The sequence below is a fragment of the Talpa europaea genome, assembly GCF_964194135.1.
Source record: "Talpa europaea genome assembly, chromosome: 8".
In the NCBI taxonomy this organism is placed as follows: Eukaryota; Metazoa; Chordata; class Mammalia; order Eulipotyphla; family Talpidae; genus Talpa; species Talpa europaea.
In genome coordinates, this window is record NC_140075.1 from 29209310 (window position 1) to 29229737 (window position 20428).

Below are 20428 nucleotides of genomic sequence, written 5' to 3' on the forward strand. Positions count from 1 at the left end.
TCCTCTATATATCTCCTCCAAGTCTTTCTTCACATTTGTGCCCCTCTATTTATATAACCACCTCTCTCCTTCCTAGATGGTCCCTATTCTGGAAGACTGCTTCATGGCACATTGGGATTTGTAATCCAAGGCAGCTGCATGTAAATGGAGGCAGGGAAAATGGCATATGTCACTGGGCTGTGATGCTCCTTCCCCTTTCATAAAGATGCATTCTGTCACACACTGAGGCATATTAAATTTTTAAGAGTTTATTCAAGTAAAATTCCATTCAAATCAGTGTGTTGGTCATTTTCTTAGTGTGTATATTTTTTGAGAAAAAAAGGAACTAAGATAAACCATTACTTATTTTGGTGCTGGAACAACCTTCAGAATTGATAGTTATGTGTTTTCTTTTTCTTCAAGCATAGCCTTCCAACAACATTTCATCCCAATACAGATGTTTTTGAAAACACAGGGAAGACCAACTGAAAGAGCTTCTTTGACAAAGTGAATATCACCCTAAATGGACACCTCGTCTTGAAGGACAATGTTAATTTTTTTGTTAGAGAGATAGCTATCAATCTTTTAATATAGAGGGAGGATTACATAATTTGGGGGACTGGGGAAAAAAACATTTTATAATGATGCCCATTTAAAGGAAACAGCATTGAAGGAGGTATAGCTTCAACTTAGGACTGTTTCAATGACCTGAAGGAGTAAAATTCGTCATTTAAAAACAGATGAATTGGGGCCTCCCGGGTGGTGCAAGGTGTTAAGACGCAACCTATGAAGCTATCTGCAGCCACTGCAGCACGAGTTCCATGCCCAGCCAGAGAGCTACCCACATGGCGCAGCAGACCTCTCCTGACTTGTCCACTGCTCCCCTCAGAAGTGTACTTCGTCCGTCTGCCTGTTCTGTTCCCCGCTCTGTCTCAGGTGAATCCTCTCATCCCTGTGTCTCTGGCCTGTACTCCAGTTCTTGTATGCATAAACAAATAAATATTTAAAAAAATAAAAACAGATTGTTTGTGAATAGACTGGTTAAGAATAGTCACCAAGTTTTTAACATAAAGAATAATTTTTTAGGGCCTCGCCTGGTGGCTCAGGCGGTTGAGCGCTGTGCTATGAAGATGTCCGCAGCCTCTGCAGTGCCAGTTCGATCCCGGTCTGCTGGCAAGGGTCCCACATGGCACAGCAGACCTCTCCTGTCGCTCCCGCTGCTCAGCAGTGTATTTCTTCAGTCTACCTGTTCTGTTCCCCGCTCTGTCTCTGGTGAATTCTCTCACTCTCCCGCACTATCCCGGTTCTTGTATAAATAAATAAATCTTATAAAAAAAGAATACTTTTTTAAGCAAATGTAACATCCTTGCTATAATACACATTGAGTTCATATGAAGCCCACTTTTCTCTTCTATAGACTTGTCAAGTTATTCTTGGATTATGTTGGATGGGGTCTGGGAAATTTCATTTTTAACAAGCTCCTTGGGCAATTCTGGTACACATCAAAATTTGAAAACCATTGACATACTTCTTAGTGGCTGCCTAGTACTATATTGCACAGATATGATACCATTTATGTACTATCTTTAAAATAACAGCTAATATTTATTGCATATTTCTGTGTGCCAGCCACTGTACTACACATACATTTCCTTAGGATAAATTCTTAAGAGGTATAACTAGATAAATTTTGTGTGTTTTTAAGGTTTTTGATACCCATTGCCAAGCTGCCACTCAAGAATATTGGCTCTGTGGCCAACTTTGAGTGAGCAAACACTGACAGCTATGAACATGAAGACTATCATTCAGCTATCAGCTCAGTAAGCACCCACAAACAGCAGTTCATTCAAGAAACTCAGAAAAGATACAGCACAGTGTTCAGAGCAGTGCATCATATCTTAGCTGCTTTTGTTGCTAAAAGTAGCACTCCTGAGTGGTTGCTTCCAGGAATGCCTATCCAGAATCCAACTACAGGAACTGGATGCTGTTTTTGGGAACTGGACATTTCACATGCTGTACCTTCTAGGGTCCACTAAGGCATGGTCATCTCTCATAGTCAAGGGAACAGAGGACAGAGTGGGGATGCAGGATCCAAGATCATGTGTTGTTGTTTTTTTTTTTAATAGAATTCAATACGAAAATTTTCTGCTATCAGACAAAAAATCTGTATTGTTGTATGTGCCAGGGTTATAAAGAAACTAAAATAGGTCTTCAAAAAATGAATCAAGTAGGCATGCTAGAGTCATCCAGTGGGCAAAAATGAAATGTCTTTCCTTCCTATTCCTTTTTCCTTATATTTGGCATGTATTCATGCAAAATCAGCATGAGATGTTTTAGGCTATTTTATGAATTGCTTTTTTTTTTTTTTAAGCACAGCAGCAATGTGTTATATCCTGGGAGACAAGGCCATCCTATTTTCAAAGAAATTTGATTTGAGAGCTGCAGGGCGTAAGGATTTGAGGATAATGGCATGCTTCAAGAGGGCATGGAGGCACCACACCTTTCTCCCAAACCTCCATCTATTCCTTTTTTCCATCCAAATAATATCTCTCTATTAAGCAGAGAAACTGTCTTCCTCTGTACTTGGTTCAGTAATATGGAGAACCTGAAGTTACCAGGGAAATCCCATGCAGAGCCAAAAGATGAAGATACTACAGAGATTCTCGGTTTGATAGTATTATCTGAGCCCCTGGAACTAGCCTTTTCCAAAATCAAATTTGCCTGAAGATCCTAATTGTTTGCAGCGGGTCAGGAATTCAGACAAAGCACACCAACCTCTCTGGGGCTTCCGGTAGAAAATTCAAAGACTGGGACCTCTGGAAACTCACTCACATCTGTGGCAATTGATGCCAGTTGGAGGAAGGCCTCAATTCTCTCCACATGGCCTCTCTGTGGGGCTGGTTTGGACATCCTCACAGCATGGTGGCTGGGTTTCAGGTCAGGCATCCTGAAAGAGAGACAACTAAAAGTTGTAGCATGTTTCATGACAATAGTTTCGGAAGTTACCCTGCACCCTATTCACAGAGACCCCCACAAGATCCTTTCCATGTTCATATAGAAAAGAAAAAGCTTCTGTTTCTTATGGGGATCCACAAGGTTTTGGAAAAACACAGGGGACTGAAAATATTGTACTGGCTATTCTTGGAAATCACAATCTGCCACACCAACTGTATGAGATAGCAAGTCCTGACCCCTGGTAACTGTGAATGTGGCCTTATTTATGTAATTAAGATGTAAAATGAGGTCATACTGGATTAGGATGAGCTCAAAATCTGATCATGAATACCTTAATTTAAAAAAAAAATACAAAGACAAAGAAACACACAGGAAGAATGTCATTTGACCATGGATGCAGGAATTAGAGCAACGCATCTTTAAATCAAAGAACATCCAAGAATGGGTGGCATCCTCCAAACACAAGCAAGAGGCATGGAAGGGTCACCCCCCAGAGCCCTGAGAGAGAGCATGGCCCTGAGACACCTTGATTTCAGACTTCCAGGATAAATGGAGGAAACTAACACATGGGGTCTACTTGGAAGTCAGGAGGGTAAGATTCTAATCCAGAACTGCCTCTGATAACATAGTGCTACTGACTTCTCCACTTTCCCTGAGATTGTTCCTCAAAATACTCACTGTATTTTCTGGTTTCTAAAACCCTTTCCCTCTCTTGGATGCTCTGCTGCACACACACACACACACACACACACACACACACCCCAAAACTTAGCATCCATTGTCCTCTGAATATTCTGGGACTGTGATGCTGATCAAAACACATGGCAGTTATGAAGCTGATCTTTTAGCCTTTGGAACCTGCAGGTGGTTCTCAATCCCTCTTTCTGCAGATTTTCCAACTTTGTATCTTTGTTAAAAACATTATCTTCAAATTATTGTGATAAAAATAAGGTGGAGATTATTTTTGAAACAAACAAAAACCAAAAACAGAGTACAAATGAGCAATCCTCTTGGGCCTCCCTTGGTGGTGCAGGTGGTTAAGCGCCATGCTATGAAGCTGTCCACAGCCTCTACAGTGCAGGTTCAATCCCCGCTGGCCGGCAAGGGTCCCACATGGTGCGGCAGACCTCTCCTGTCTCACCCACTGCTCTCCTCAGCAGTGTATTTCAGTCAGTCTGCCTGTTCTGTTCTCCGCTCTGTGTCTGGTGGATCCTCTCACCCTCCCGCACATCTGGCCTGTACCCCAGTTCTTGTATAAATAAATAAATAAACCTTTAAAAAATAAATAAATGAGCAATCTCATGGTAATATACACACTGCTGATAGTTTGGTATATATCCTTCTATATATTTCAATAAGAATGTTTAATAATTAAAAAAGAAAAGTAATTTGGTTAATTAATTTATTTATTTGTTTGTTTTTGTGGGACCCTCACCAGTGGCAGGGGATTGAGCTGGCTCTGCTGAGGCTGCCAGCAGCCTTGCAACCCAGCACTCAACCGCTGCGCCACCAGGGGAGGCCCCAATTTGGTTAATTTATTGACTATAATTAGAGCAAACAGGATCTGTGTACAAATAGTAAAATGCAGGGTGTTTCACCTTCATAAAAGCAGAATGAAAGCATTTAATAATAATAAAGCACTTAATAATCATAAAGTATATAGAATTTTGATACTTGCATGGATTTTATATTTCATTAGTTTCTCTAGTCCTTTTAAAAATTTGGAACTGGGCCTCCCCGGTGGCGCAGCGGTTGAGCGCTGGGTTGCGAAGCTGCCCGCAGCCTCTGCAGCATTGGTTCGATCCCCGGCTGCTCCCCGGCCACCAGAGGAGGGTCCCACATGGCGCGCAGACCTCTCCTGCCGCCCGCTGCTCCCCTCAGCAGTATACTTTGGTCCTTCTGCCTGCTCTGCTCCCTGCTCTGGCTCTGGTGAATTCTCTCACCCTCCCGCGCTTCTGACTGTACCCAGTGCTTGTATAAATAAATAAAAATAAATCTTAAAAAAAAATAGTCTGAAAAAAAACAAATAAAAAATTGGAACTATAAATCATAAATAATTCCAATAGAAATGATACAGTTCCCACTCTTATTTTATAAATCATGAAACTAAGGCAAAGAGAAATTAGGTGACCTTCTGAAGATCAATAACTAGCAAATGGAAAGTATGTCTGCTATAAACCTCTTTGATTTCCAAATATTTCCCCCCAAATCTGTAATCTTTACATATACATGTTCCTCCTTTGAAGCAAAGTAGTGAATAGGGCATCATAACTCCTAAATAAAGGTGTTCATTTATTCCTCTCCACCTACAGAGTGCCTTCTATATGGTGAAAACATTCCCTATCCTTTCAAAATCCTTGTGTATGCTAAATATGCATCTCTTACCCTGGTGTCTAACAGAGCAATCATTCTTATTGTGATTTAGAAAAACTAATTTTGAAATCAATTGGCATGTGGGAAAGAAATAAAAAGGGGAGAGAGAATAGGACATTTCTTGCTTTTCAATAAGGAAGATAAGGGGACAGTGATGAAAAAGAAGCTATTTAGAAGAGAGATCAGAAGACAACCTTTTTGATCTAAGAAGTAGTATAGTGAGGACAAGGACTTCTGTGACAATTATTTATGTTATAACCAATCTGCACACCTGAAACGAGGTCTGACACATAATGAATGCTCAGTAAATGTCTATTGAGTAAAAGGACACAAGTCTGATACTCAAGACACCTGGGATCTTATTTCGCTTTTCTCACTAACCTTGGTCAACCCACTTCTCTGAGCCTCATTTTCATCATCTGTTACATGAAAGGCCTGGATTAAATTATTTCTGTGATTGACACAGAAAATCTTTTCTACAAGCTCCCATTTAGTGAAGGGCCTTCTGCCCTGCAATTCTATTATCAATGTGATTATAATGGGACACACTACTAACCACCAAATTTGTAAAATCTAACACTGTCCATGGATAATGGTGATTGGTTCAGGCACAGGCACGCCCAAACTGAGCCAATATGAGTTTTTTTCAAGGAATTCCAATTTTTAAAAAAATCAGCCTCCTTTTGGAGGCTGAAACCGAGAATATACAAACCTGCAAATTCCCCAGTGTGATCCGGGTAGTAGAAATAGCCAATTGAAAGAAGGAGCAAACACAGAAGTGGAGCAGAAAGGCCAAAATAATTATTAAATCTATGATAGTGGTTGAACCTGAGACCCAATGCATTCCCGCCCTTTAGGCATTAGATGCCTTAGAATCATCACATTAAATTCCCCATTAAAAAATCAAATTAGCCATTTAGCCATTAAATTATCTACTAACAGAGATGAAAATAGTTATGTCCAATATATTCTAGTCTCTTTAATTTCTAAAAGTTAAAGATTTTAGGGATTATAAAAGCTGCAGGGAGGCCAGATGGAAACATACTTTGACAGGAAGCAATTTAGCTGGAGCAGACTTGAAGACAGAAGATATATTCTGCTAATGGGAGATTTCCTGAAGTGGGGATCAAAGGGACATTTTCTCTTAGGATGTCAGGGAGTTAAATGAAGTATCATTTTACCTAAATGTGATGGTAAATCATGGAGAAACAAGACAGAATGAGTATCATTTCTATAATCCCAGCAAAGCTAAAAGGGAGAGTCCTCTTTCATCATTTAAAATTTTGATATTTTGTTCACATCACCTTAGTCATAGGCCAGAGTCCCATCAGCTCAACGGGTCAAAGCAAGGGCATTGGTAAAAACTGAAATAGGAGAAAATTATAGAAATTTTAGTAACAAGTTATTAAACAAAGTAACTAAATGGTAGGTTTAGAATTTGTCTTCCTTATTCGTATTATAATAGTTTTACATTTTCACTTAGTGACCCCAGTATCTATTTTACTGAATGATCACTCTGGAAGATGCACTGAAGGGAAATTATATTTCCTTAGGGCTTTGAGATAAAGGTTTTTGTAATGAAGTACTGGCAAGTTTTCAGCCTTGTGCAGTGGATCTGCCTCGTCACACTGTATTTTGAGCTTGATGATGAGAAAGGGGCAGAAATCCATTTCCAAAATGTTCTTCATGCACAATTACATGGGTGAGGACTGTTCTTCTATTCCTGTTGTGTCATTTAAGTGTGGATTTGAGCTGGGATTGGGTACTACTAATCTGACAAAATGCCCTCTCTAACAGAAGTTCTGCAGTGGCAACAAATAGGTCAGATCTCCTAGGAATACACAAGATGATGGTCAGTTGAGGTATAGGAATAAAGCATTAGTGCTTTTATTTTCACTTTTTTTAAAATCTCATGAATTAAAAATATTTATTTTGGAGTTTGTTATGATGAACATAATCTATGAATATATTAGTACATGTGTATGATTTATCATTGTTTTTATTTGGAGCTTGTATTTTTTAAATTGTCAACAAGGATATATTGTATTCTTTGAATGATATAGGAATAATGAGACAAGCAGAATGAAATTGTGCAAAGAATGCTAGACTTGGTTGAAGTTAGTGAGCATGCATTCAAATCCTGATATGCTTCTTCCTAGCTTATGTAAGCAAGGATAATAACTTTACCTTTTCTAGTCTTCATTTCGTATATCAGGTTTACATGAGATAACATACATAGGACTGAACAGAGTACATGAGACATAAAATTTTAAATAGTATGCAAATCTCAAGTATATTATTAAACACTCTAAATAAATCACTTACACTCTAAATAAATCACAAGTTATTTTGCCTAGACTCATTTAAAAAGTCAATATTCAAATATATAAGAGATTTTTCTTAAGATAAGGGTGTTTCATCTAAATACCTTCATGTAATTTTTGGGTTATAATTATTCCCTAGGCAATTTCAGCAGAATAAAGCTTTTCATTTCTTTTCTCCTATGATCATCTCAATATCAGCTCAGTTTAATTTCAATCCACGACTTTATAAAAAACCACCCAAATAATATCATTCACAAATTCTTCTCCAAAATATTCCCTGAGCAGAGGTTGAAAATCCTGGCAAGAAATTACACCCAAATATTTTGGCTTGCATCATGGCACTACTTCTATTTGGCACCATTTTTTTTTTTTTTCATGAATGGCTTGGCCTTAGGATAGACAGGAAGGAGTTGGAAGGAAAAAGCAGAATTTGGCTGGAAAGAAAAGTTACAATTGTCCTTGTATTTTCTTAGGGAGCAAATTCCCATGCCATCAGAGAGGAGTTTTAATCTGACCTGGTAGCACTGCCTTTCAGAACAGGGGCTCTCAGCCTTGGTACTTATGATATTTTGAGTCAGCCAGTTCTTTGCTATGAAGAACTGTCTTTAATATCATGCCTGGCCTCTACTCACTAGATACCAGTGGTTTTCCCTCCCGCTGCCCCAGCTGTGACAACTAAAAATGTCCAGAGGTTGGGTGTGGGAGGCAGAAGCAACACTAACTCGTGTTTACAATCACTGTCCCAGAATTTCCTTTTTTTTTTTTTCTTACTGTGCTTAACATTGAGTCTAATGAATTATGGAGATCTTGAAATCCATATCCAAATTTTACAATATTTTCTCTACAATTTTCTTTTTTAAGATTTATTTTTATTTATTTATGCATATAAGAACTAGGGTATAGGCCAGAGATGCAGGGGGTGAGAGGATTCACCAGAGACAGAGTGGGGAGCAGAAAGACAGATCTTCTGAAATCCACTGCTGAGGGGAGCAGCAGATGAGACAAGAGAGGTCTGCTGCACCATGTAGGTCAGCTCCCTGACTGGGGCTCGAACTAAGACTGTGGGGGTGATAGCTGAGCCTAGCCACTGAGTCATCAGGGATGTCCCTCTACAATTTTCTTAAGGGCATACTTTATAAACCTCTGGCTATTGGCTCATATAATGTTTCAAGGCACAAATCAGACCATGAGTGTGAATTCAATCCCATCTATCTTTGTAAGAGCTCACATCTCCACAATTGCTATGAATCTTAGAAGTACAGCAAGGGATGGTACCAAGACCAAGTTCTCAAGTTGGGAAAAGTGTGCATGGATGTGAGTGTAAAGCGGTGACTGGGCCAAGGGTACCCTGAGGGACACAGAACCCACAGTGCAGAGCAAAGCATTGGTCCTGAAATGAACAAGCCACTGGGTTTGTGGTATGAGAAGGTTGGTGGATAATTTCCCCTATTTCTTTCTTTTCTTACTCCTTCCTTTTTCCCCTTGAACTTCATTTTCATTTTTTTCTTCTCTCACACTTCACACCTTTCTTTTCTCTTCTTGTTCATATCGTTATTATAGTTCCCTTCCCCTCTGTTACCATTTCAAACATTCATGTTGGAAGCATAGCATCATAGCTGTGAGGAGCCCTAGGACCCTGTGGTCTGAATTTGAGTCTGGGGTCTGTCACTTTTTTGCTGTGAGACTTACTCAAGCAAATCATTTAACCTACTATGCTTTCTTTCTGTGGAGCTGATCCTACTACTGTCTCTTGGTGAGATTAGTGTTAGCATATGAAAAGTGCAAGGAACGGAGCCTGGCAGGCATATGCATTCAATAAATGTCAGCTTTTATAATTATTTTCCTGTCCTTTACCAGAGAAGAACATGTGACCTCATTGTTGTAGAAAGGAGCCCAGCAATATTTGCCCATTTGTGTTTATCAAGAGGGTTAATCTGTATTACTGATCTGGGAAAAGAGAAAGCTAGGTTTCTGTCTCATGACACTTTTAGAAATAATGCTGGTTGTATTTAACACCTTGGTGCTGGGGAAGCTATGCGGGGGGAGGGGCAGGGGGGATTATATGGATAAATATATGTTTTATAGTAACACAACATAAATAGCTCTGTTCAATTTCTTCCTCCCGCATGTATTGCTATTACTAGTCTGAATACAATGTATATTTTATGACAGGAGAAAAAGCTATATTTAAAATTATATAAACATGGGCCTCCCTGGTGGTGCAAGGGGTTAAGCACAGCACTGTGAAGCTATCCGCAGTCTCTGTAGCACGAGTTCAATCCCCGGCTGGCCAGGGAGCAACCCACATGGTGCAGCAGACCTCTCCTATCTTGCCAGCTGTTCCCCTCAGCAGTGGACTTCAGTACATCTGCCTGTTCTGCTCCCCACTCTGTCTCTGGTGAATTCTCTCACCTCTGGCCTATACCCCAGTTCTTGTATGCATAAATAAATAAATCTTTAAAAAATTACATAAATAAAAATGGAATATCAAATATAAAAAAGATCATCTTGAAGACTTTCTAAGATACCTTATGTTTTATCTATTTTTCTTAGAAAAGATAGTCACTATCTTAGAAATTAATGAGAAATAGATGGATCATAGAATTCACTAAAGCAGCAGCATGAATGAAATTAAACCTAGTGATTTGGGACAAATCAAAACAAAACAACAATAACATACCATCTGAGGAGCATTACACTGGCAAAAAATTGAAGACTGTGAACATTCACTTTGGAGGAGGAGAGAAAGATAAGGGTATATTTATACACTATAGGTAAGACAATACTTGATTAAAAAATGGAACTGTTTTTGGAAGATAATTTTGCATTCTCTTTCATTACTTAAAATGTTCGTTCTCTTTGACCTTGCAATTTTACTTATATAAATCTTTATGAGAGAAATCTTCACCTACAAGCACAAAGGTAAGTACACAGAGATGTTTGCTGAAGCATTTTCTCTAACAAAAAACCCTCCAAATCTGGAAGTGAGCAATGATTGACATCCATTCACAGAGAGGAAACCAATAAATTATAGCATACACACATTATAAAATGCCATTTAAAATAATGGACACTGATATTGAAAATGTACATGGCACGTTAACAAGGAAATAGAGTAATATGTAAAAGTTGTGTTTATTATGTGAGAGTGGCATATAGAAAAGGATCTGAAATGACATAATCTAAACAGTTGATGATGGCCACTTTTGACACAAATGGATTTGGAGTCCTCACTTTTATTTTATTTATCTTTTTTTTAAAGAGGCATGTTTTATTTATTTATTTGTTTGTTTGTTTTGTTTTTATACATGCACTGGGTACAGTGAGAAGCGCGGGAGGGTGAGAGAATTCACCAGCGCCAGAGCGGGGAGCAGAGCAGGCAGAAGGACCGAAGTACACTGCTGAGGGGAGCAGCGGGCGGCAGGAGAGGTCTGCGCGCCATGTGGGACCCTCCTCCAGTGGCCGGGGAGCAGCCGGGGATCGAACCGGCGCTGCAGAGGCTGCGGGCAGCTTCGCAACCCAGCGCTCAACCGCTGCGCCACCAGGGAGGCCCTGGAGTCCTCACTTTTACTCTGTACTACCTCTGTATAGAGTTCAAAGTTTTTTAGAGGATAACTGATTCTAATTTAAAAATGTACAAAAAGGGTAGTTTAGTAGTTTTGTCTTTGTACCTGTTAGTCTTTTCAGTGTAGTGATATATGGAGAGTCCATGCAAGCCTTCAACTAGAATATATCTGATTTACCTGATTAAATCTTGGGAATTTTTTATCTTGATATTAATTTCGAATTTTTTAAATTATTGTTTGAAATTTTACAAGTTCTTCCTTCAAATCCAGAGACCAACAGTCAATGTCTGTCTGTCAACAGTGCAGAAGGCCCAATACTAGATATTTTGGGATGATAAAAGAAACCTAAGAAAGAAAGATCCCTGTCTACTTATTTTGATATTCAAAACATATACCAGGGGCCTAAGAACATTTTCTGGAATACAACACAGCAAAAAATATGTGCAGTCTAGAATTTCTACATGCACTCAGAACAAATAATATGAAAGACCCTGTGAAAACTACATGGCATGGATGAGATGAGAAGCAGGACAGTTCTTGAGCAGGGAATCAAAACAAAGAGCATTATGCAAAAGATTATTTTTTAATGTATTTATGTACTAGTCTGGAGATCACTGACACATATCAAGAGGGCCTGTACAACAAATAACTGCCAAAAAACAAGTAAGTCAACTACAGGAACATCCACTGGGTCACTGTGTGATATCAAAGAGACATTCTGCCAGGGAAAATGAAGACAGGTATTGGGGAAAGGAGAGACCTGGTTTAGATAGGTTACAGGGAGGGAAATGGCTGTGAGAGCATCATTGTCATGAGACCTCATCTTCATCTTTCTGGTCTTGTTACATGAAAGTAAACAAGGGCCTCGCTGGTGGAGCAAGGGGTTAAGCACTGCACTATGAAGCAATCCACAGCCTCTGCAGCGCAAGTTCGATCCCCGGCCGGCCAGGGAGAAGCCCACATGGCGCAGCAGACCTCTCCTGTCTTGCCCGCTGCTCCCCTCAGCAGTGTATTTCAGTTGGTCTGCCTGTTCCGTTCCCCACTCTGTCTCTGGTGAATCCTCTCACCATCCCCGCACCTCTGGCCTGTACCCCAGCTCTTGTATGCATAAATAAAAAAATCGTAAAAAGTAAAAAATTAAAGTAAACAAAAAGGAATCACTTTTTAAATGTCTCTTAGCTCCAGTTGTCCCCTTGGAGCTTGAACTTTTATGAACAAATAAAACCATCAACATTTTTTTTCTAGTCATGCTCTCCTAGAACACACGAGTAAAGCCATTTTCATTGTTCCTGTTTACATTCAAAATCATGTTTTATGGTAATTCACCTACTATTTTTCCTCTATTTAAAGTGAAGCAAAATCAGTTTTGCCCACGACACTTTATTCACAATGCTTACAGCACTTAGCATGGTAATGGTAACTTTACATATTCACTAGATTATAAATCCCTTGAAATCAAAGTCAGTAGTCTCTAGTACTGCACCCTACATATAAAATTAGTTAACTAATTAGCTCTCTTCTGAGATCAAAGAGAGATCTTTCTTGAGTTGGACCTAAACTCTACAGCCAAATGAATTGTAATGCTAGTGTTTTGAAGGTTCTCTCTATCCTTTACTAAAAAATACTTTTGGGGCCTCCCCAGTGGCGCAGCGGTTGAGCGCTGGGCTGTGAGGTTGCCTGCAGCCTCTGCAACGCCGGTTCGATCCCCCGTCACCAGGTGAGGGTCCCACAAGGCGCGCAGACCTCTCCTGTCACCCATTGCTCCCCTCATAAGTATACTTTGTCAGTCTGCCTGTTCTGCTTTCCGCTCTGGCTCTGGTGAATTCTCTCACCCTCCCACGCTTCTGATTATATCCAGTGTTTGTATAAATAAATAAATAAATCTTAAAAAAAAATAAAAAGTACTTTTGGTTTTTATTTAGATCAAAATCAGAATTGAAGGTGATGAAAAAGAATTAAAAAAAACAAGAAATGATAATTTTATATTGAATGAGTGATTCTAAGGGATTAACATTTTGAGTGATTTAACATTTTGAGTGATTCTAAGGAAATTTCCTATTGTAGGTAGACAAAATATTGTAGGGAAATAAATAGAATTTATGACTTTGAATGAAAGTTTGATAAAATAATTAATATAATTTATACATTTTCATAGAAAAGAGGTCCAGAGATATAACTCAAAATATAAATTAAAAATTGTCCTTTTGGAGTAATAAATCACTATCATTATATAAAATAGCATTTGATAAGACATTTCACTGTACAAGTTATTATACAAAATAAAATGGTACATATGAATATTTTAATTTCATAAAAACTTGGAAATGGTGGCTAGCTAAATAGAGACATTAAACAACTACATAGTTAACAACAGTACCATAGACATATTGAAAATAACTCTATTTCTAAGGGATTGTAGAAAGCAATTGCATTTCCCAACACAAAAAAATTTTATGGACAATATCAAGAGATGTACTTATAATAAGCAAGGACTATAAGCAGTCAACACTGTTCAAAGTACTTGGCACAGCCTGTCATGGGACTCAGAAGGAGGACTAGCTAGGGCAATCCAACAATGGAAGGAAACTTGAAATAAACAAAGATGGGCTATGACCCAGAAGACAAGGAGGGTGTGAATGAAGTGCTTTAGGGATCTCGATAAAGTTTTAGAGTGAGGTGGCATTCTCCAAGATGAAGGAAAGTCGGTGTCATTTTAGGATTTAAAATCTCTGTAGAGAACGAAAACATCTCAATCTGGTGTGGCGAGGACTGGCCAGCAGTCACTGGAACTAAAATTTTGACCTCTAATAATCATTTCATCACTCATGCTGGTGTTTTAAAGATACAATGATACAGGATTCCAAAATGGACACATTTGTAGGGTGAGGATTGGGATTATTAGAGGAAAACATTTGCAGTTATTTTTCACTCACCATGGCATTTATTCATGTTACAGTAAGCATTGTCTATGTTCCCTTTTGGTTTTCCATGTCTCCCTAGTTAGATGCAAGTTTCTGGAAAGCAAACCTAAAAGTAGTCCTGAGGAATCTGTCACCTTGCATATATATGTATTATCCTCTTCTCTCCAGACCCTATTTTTCTCTGTTTTCTAGTTTCCAAAATCTTACACTACATCTCGGAAGGCTCAAAAAACCAAAAGAAAACATTTACATAATACAAAATGTCATACAAAACAGGTAACAAAAGTAACTGTTAGTACTGACATTTTCTTCTAATACTGACATTTCCTTTTAACTCACCTCTTTCACTTAAACTTCTATATCCTGACCTTGAATTGTAATGATTAAACAATGTGTCACATAAAATTTAGATTTACATAGAGGTGAAGGACTGGCAGGGCCAGTATTGTATGTAAACATATGGATGGGGAGAAAAAGGCAGCCCTCCAGGGCACAGTTTCCGGAGGGCACAGTCCCAGAATTGCAACTAGCAGCCTGAGTACTAGGCTTAATCCCACGAGGGGCAGAGATAAGGTGCTGAGTGGTCCAAATCCTGTCAGAAGGAAATGGCTAAAAGGAAATAGGAACAAATGTCTTTGGGGTGCTGGAAAAGGGCTGAAAATGATGCTAGGAAAATCTCACTTTTGTATTCTTAGAGGCTGTTTGAGTTTGAAGAACTATTTACCAATTTGAGGTTAGGAAGGAGCAATAGGTATTAGGACAGACCAGTAAGTATCATTTATAGCAGGACTTCTTAAACTTTAATGTGCCAGTGAATCATTTGGAGATGTGAAAATGAAGACTGAAATTCAGTAGGGCTGGGGTAGAGTTCAAGAGCCTGCATTTCTAATAAACTTCCAGATGAAACTATGCTGCTTTGAGTAGCAAGGATTTATAGTATTAAACATGAACATTTAAAACACTTTTATAAATGTATAAATAAATAAATATTTTTTAAAAAATTAAACATTTTTATAAAATAAAAACAGTGAATTAGTATTTCCCAATATAGGTATATTTTGTGGGTTTATCTAAGAGTTTAATTATGAAATTATTCTTCCTTTACTCTTGGTTGATGACACGAAACACCTCTGAGATCAAAAGAAGGGAGACATACAGTACTCCTGTTCAAATGAACAATGACAATTTGAGCGCACATTACTGTTAGATGTCTGTATTAATAACAAGATAACTACCAGTGTTTTTTGCTGCAACACATCTGTACATTTAAGTGCCCAACAGAACTTCCTGTGATGACAGAAATGTTCTATATCTAGATGGTCCAATATGGTCACCATTAACCATCTGAGGTTGCTGAACACTTGAAATCTGACTAGTACAATTCAGGAATAATTTTACCTTATAAAATGTAATTAATTTTAACTTAAGTAGACGTAATGATTGTAATGATTGACGGTTACAATGATCAATGTACTTGCTAGCATGACCAAAAGACAACCAGATTTTGTTAGGGGGAAAAGGCTGTCCTAAAGCTAATTCCATACAGGCTTTGTAGACTCCACCCCCACTCCAGACCAAAGCCAAGACACTGGGAACTCCAAATCCCATCACCACCAAAGGGAAGGTGGCTGGGACCTGAGGGTGGGATTAAGCAGCCAGGTTGGTATAAAGCCAGACACGTGGGCTTTGGAGGGATCCCCCATTTTGACTCCCCGCCAGCTCGTAGCGTCCGGCCAGCTCTGAGAGTGCCTTTGGGTTTCCAGGTCGGCGGATCAGGTAGGACGCATGAAAGACTTTATTTCCCTATTTTCTCTCTGAGTTGTACATTTTCCTTATTTCCTTTTCCCTTGTAAATAAACCTTTTATTAACCTTTTGTGTATGCCTGTAGTGGAGTACTAATAAGTCCCTTGTAAGCGCGCGGGTGAGGACCCACAGCCAGGCAACCCGTTTTATTTTATATCGGGGTTGCCCTATAACAGGTTTTTTTTTTTTTGCCTGATGGTAAAAGAAGTCCCTCTAGAATTGGCTACCTACTTACAAAGGAGACCCCAGAAGTTTCCAGATCACACTCTTAGAACTGATAAACAGAGAATTTGTACTTAGGGCCCACTAAGGAATGCACTCCTTTTGTTACAGGGCAGGGAGAGGGGCAGCCCAGACCCCACAAACCTGCCTGCTCTAAATAGGTTCTGCCATCAGCCCCATCAACACAAAAACATATGAGACTTTAATGGGAAGGAACTTTAATACACTTAGGAAACAATACAGGAAAGGCAAAGAATCTAGTTTCCAAATCAAGCACCCAAAGTTACCTGTCCCCTCGTGGGTAAAAGTCCACCCAAGCAGGATTGGCCCAGAACAGGCTCCAAAGCCTGCCCCAAGTCTAAAGCACTTTCCAATGGGGACCCACAGAAAAAGATTAGAAACAACCAGACAAGTCTGGGAGGAAAAGAGCAAAATCAAAATCAAGACAAAAACCGCCATTGTTACCTCCCCACGGGTCTCACCCACATCTATGTCACCCAGTCCATGACTTAAAGGCCAGCGCAGTTTCTTCACGTGTCTCTCTCTCCATGTGCCTCCTCCAGGTCTCCTTCTGGCTCCATCCTGCTCCTTCCTTCCTCAGTCTCCTCTGCAGCTTCTTCTCTCCCTGCTCATCTCCATCCTCCCTTGGGTGGGGCAGGGAACCTGGAAACTCTCCTTTTCCTGGGGACCCCCTGTTACACTTTATCTAAAGTACAGTTCTTATACTGAGTCCACATCATCCACAGAATAATGACTTGAAATAGGATACCCCACCAAGGAGCCCATCTTTTGAGAAGTTATATATAATACACACACATTCACACTGCGGTTTTTGAAACAGAAAATTTGAACTTTGGGCCTCCCTGGTGGCGCAAGGGTTAGTTAAGCACCACACTATGAAGCAATCCGTAGCCCCTGCAGTGCGAGTTCAATCCCCAGTCGGCCAGGGAGCAACCCATATGGCGCAGCAGACCTCTCCTGTCTCACTCGCTGCTCCCCTCAGCAGTGTATTTCAGTCAGTCTGCCTGTTCTGTTCCCCACTGTCTCTGGTGAATCCTCTCACCCCCTGCATCTCTGGCCTGTACACCCAGTTCTTGTATGCATAAATAAATAAATCTTTAAAAAAAAAAAAAGAAAATTTGAACTTTAATGTATGACCTCAAAGGCAAGTCACCTTTGATGTTTAGTTCCTAATTCTCTCTGTAAATTGGAGTTTGTAATTTCTAGTGGGCAAGGGTGTTAGGAAGGCAAGTTTTTGAAGGACTTCATAAGTTTTACAGCCCTATGCAATTAGCTAATTATTAGTCACTAAAAGGGAAGTCAAATGCCACATTTAAAGCAAAATCCAAGCAAGTGTTTAGATTCTCTTGTACTGAAATTTTGCTACATGCACATGGTTTTGGAATTCTTTTGTAATGGATATTTCAGTTCTTCATATGTGTTGGAATGGGACATAGCCTTCAAAGAAGAAGAAAGCTAGTCATTTGGGAGAACCATGGTAAGGAAGGAATGCTTTATTTAGTAGTTTTGGGCCTGGTAAGCATCCTCCCTGCTAAGATTATACTGAAAATAAAGGAAATTGCAAACTGCTCATTTCCCTTGTACTCGTTGTAATCTTGTGGAAACTTCCTGTAAAAGGCAGTTGGAGCATTAAAAGTAAACTGATTTCACACTCACAGGATACTACCAGACCAACAATTGCAGTCCTTTGGGAGAAAAATAAAATAGTATGCTTATCCTTTATACTTTGTATTAGTTTGGAGAACATGGAAATCCTAGTGTTGGAGAAACAGACTCATGCCAGAGGCTAGGAAACTATTTAGAAACATGGTTACCATTTAGTAATTCCACTGAGAGGCAGAGCTCATTAGCCAAGAGACTGGTTACACTAAAAAAAAAGAAAAAGAAAAAAGAAAGAAAAAAGAAAATCATTAAACAAAGTACAGCATGAAAATAGGGTCCCCTTTGATCCACACACATAGTAACCACAGTTTAAAATTTCTGTAACATCTGCTAAGGGGTAACATTAAGAGTAATTTTAGAAATGCAAATGTGTGCATCTATTTTATATACCATGAGGATATCAACTGTTGATACAGTTGTCTCCTATTTTGGCTTCTCAAATATATAAGTATATGCTGCAAGCACATGAGTGTGACAGTGTATATGAGAAGTTGCCTTGCAAGACTGCTCAAATACCAACAGGAAGCGAGAGGGGACCCCTGGTTTCCAATACAACTTCATTTTGACACACACTGGACTTAGGCATAATATTTCACATGGAAAGCTTCCATTAGAGGCATATCTCAAGAGATATTATGGGTTCGGTTCCAGACCATCACAATAAAGTAGATATCCCAACAAATGGAGTGACACATTTTTAAAAATTTCCCAGTGAACATATTAGTTATAGTTAAACTATACTGTAATTTATTAAGTATGCAATAGCATTATGTTTTAAAAGTGCATTTCTTAATTAAAAAATATTTTATTGCTAAAAGAAAGCCCTAACCATCATCTGAATCTTCAGCAAATGGTAACCGTTTTTTGCTGGTGAAGAGTCTGGTAAAAAATGCAGTGTCCGCAAAGTGCAATAACGTGCATCACAACGAGTCATGGTTGTATTTAAAACCACTGAAGAGAATGCTGAAAAGTAGAAAATGCCGTCTCGGCCTTCAAACTGTTTAAAATTTAACTAGGAAAACAAATATTAAACCCACAAAAAGTTGATTAATCAAAAAAAAGAAAGATTATCAAATGTGTAAAATAGTAAAGGTCAAAATAAAGGAATTTGAGAAGACAAATTCTGAGTTCATGAGAAAGGTGATCATTATGAACCAAGTGGTCTGGAAAGAGTACAAGCCTTAAACTGAAGAGCTATCTGCAGTATCTGCGAGATACCTTTGCTGTGCTTGTGAACCCACCTGGAACCCAGAAGAACATTCTGTGACTGCTGTGACTTCTTATCTTAGATGATATCTATACAGAAGGTACCTGACTTACAATTGTTTTTTAGTTATTGATGGTGTGAAAGTGATACACATTCAGTAGAAACTGTACTCTGAATTTTGAATTTTGATCTTTTCCTGGGCTAACGATACGCAGTATGACATTCTCTTGTGATGCTGGGTAGTGATAGCAAGCCCCAGCTCCTAGTCAGCCTCCAAATCACCAGGCAAACAGTCTATAGCCTACAAGCTGTTTTTCACTTTCAGTACAGTATTCAATAAATTACTTGGGATAATCAACACCTTATAAAATAGGCTTTGATTTAGGTGTTTTAGGCTCATGTAAGTGTCCTGAGGACGTTTAAGGTAGGCTAGGCTAAGCTATGCTGTTTGGTAGCTTAAGTGTATTAAATGCATTTTTGACTTAGCAATATTTTTTTAAGATTTATTTTCATTTATTCATGCATACAAGAACTGGGGTGTAGGCCAAAGGTGTGGGCGGGGGAGGGGGAGAGTGAGAGGATTCTGACCTAACAATATTTTTAACTTAGAATGGTTTTATCAGGAGTTAACTCCATTGTAAGTCGAGGAAGCTCTGTACTGGTATTTACTTGGCAATTGTGCTGTTGGACTGTGGATGCTTTTGATAACTAATCATCTGTGACAAGTTGTTAAATGACTGTGGCTAATTCCCAAAGCTGAGGACAATAGTATTGAGAGATACCTGCGAGTATCAACTATTGTGACAACCCCTTTCCTGCAGATTCACCTGAGACAACTTAGCAAATACAAGTGTTCCCTGCCCTGCTGCCCCTTGATATGGTCACTGAATCCTTCTAGACTAATATTTATTGGTAGTTACACAAACTGAATGGAGTTGGAATTAAAGGTGAAACTGATCCATCTTTCCAAGGTGAATCAGCCTTTTGGCCTTGACCAGTAATCTACCTGAGTTTATGATATAGTTTGACCACCATTTTTGGTAGCCTGCTAAATAGAGGTTTCAATTAAGATTGTGTTTGGATATAGGATAACATAAATATTGGGATGTCAGAAAAGTCATGATGGATTTTTGCATAGAAAACATAAGAAAAATACATCATGACTTTTCCAACAACCTAATAGTTGCAAGGAAAGAGGAAGAAAATTGCGAACCATGAAGGACCAAGCACAGGGCATAGTCTGATAAAGTAGAGTTGTCAGTCTGCTAATCGCAATCTCTGGATAGGCTCCTAGTGATCTACATTAGAGCAGTACCTGCAGTGTACTTAAGAAAAACTTTTCATTTTGGAAAATTTCAAATATTCTTGACCCTTGGGCCTCCCTGGTTGCGCTA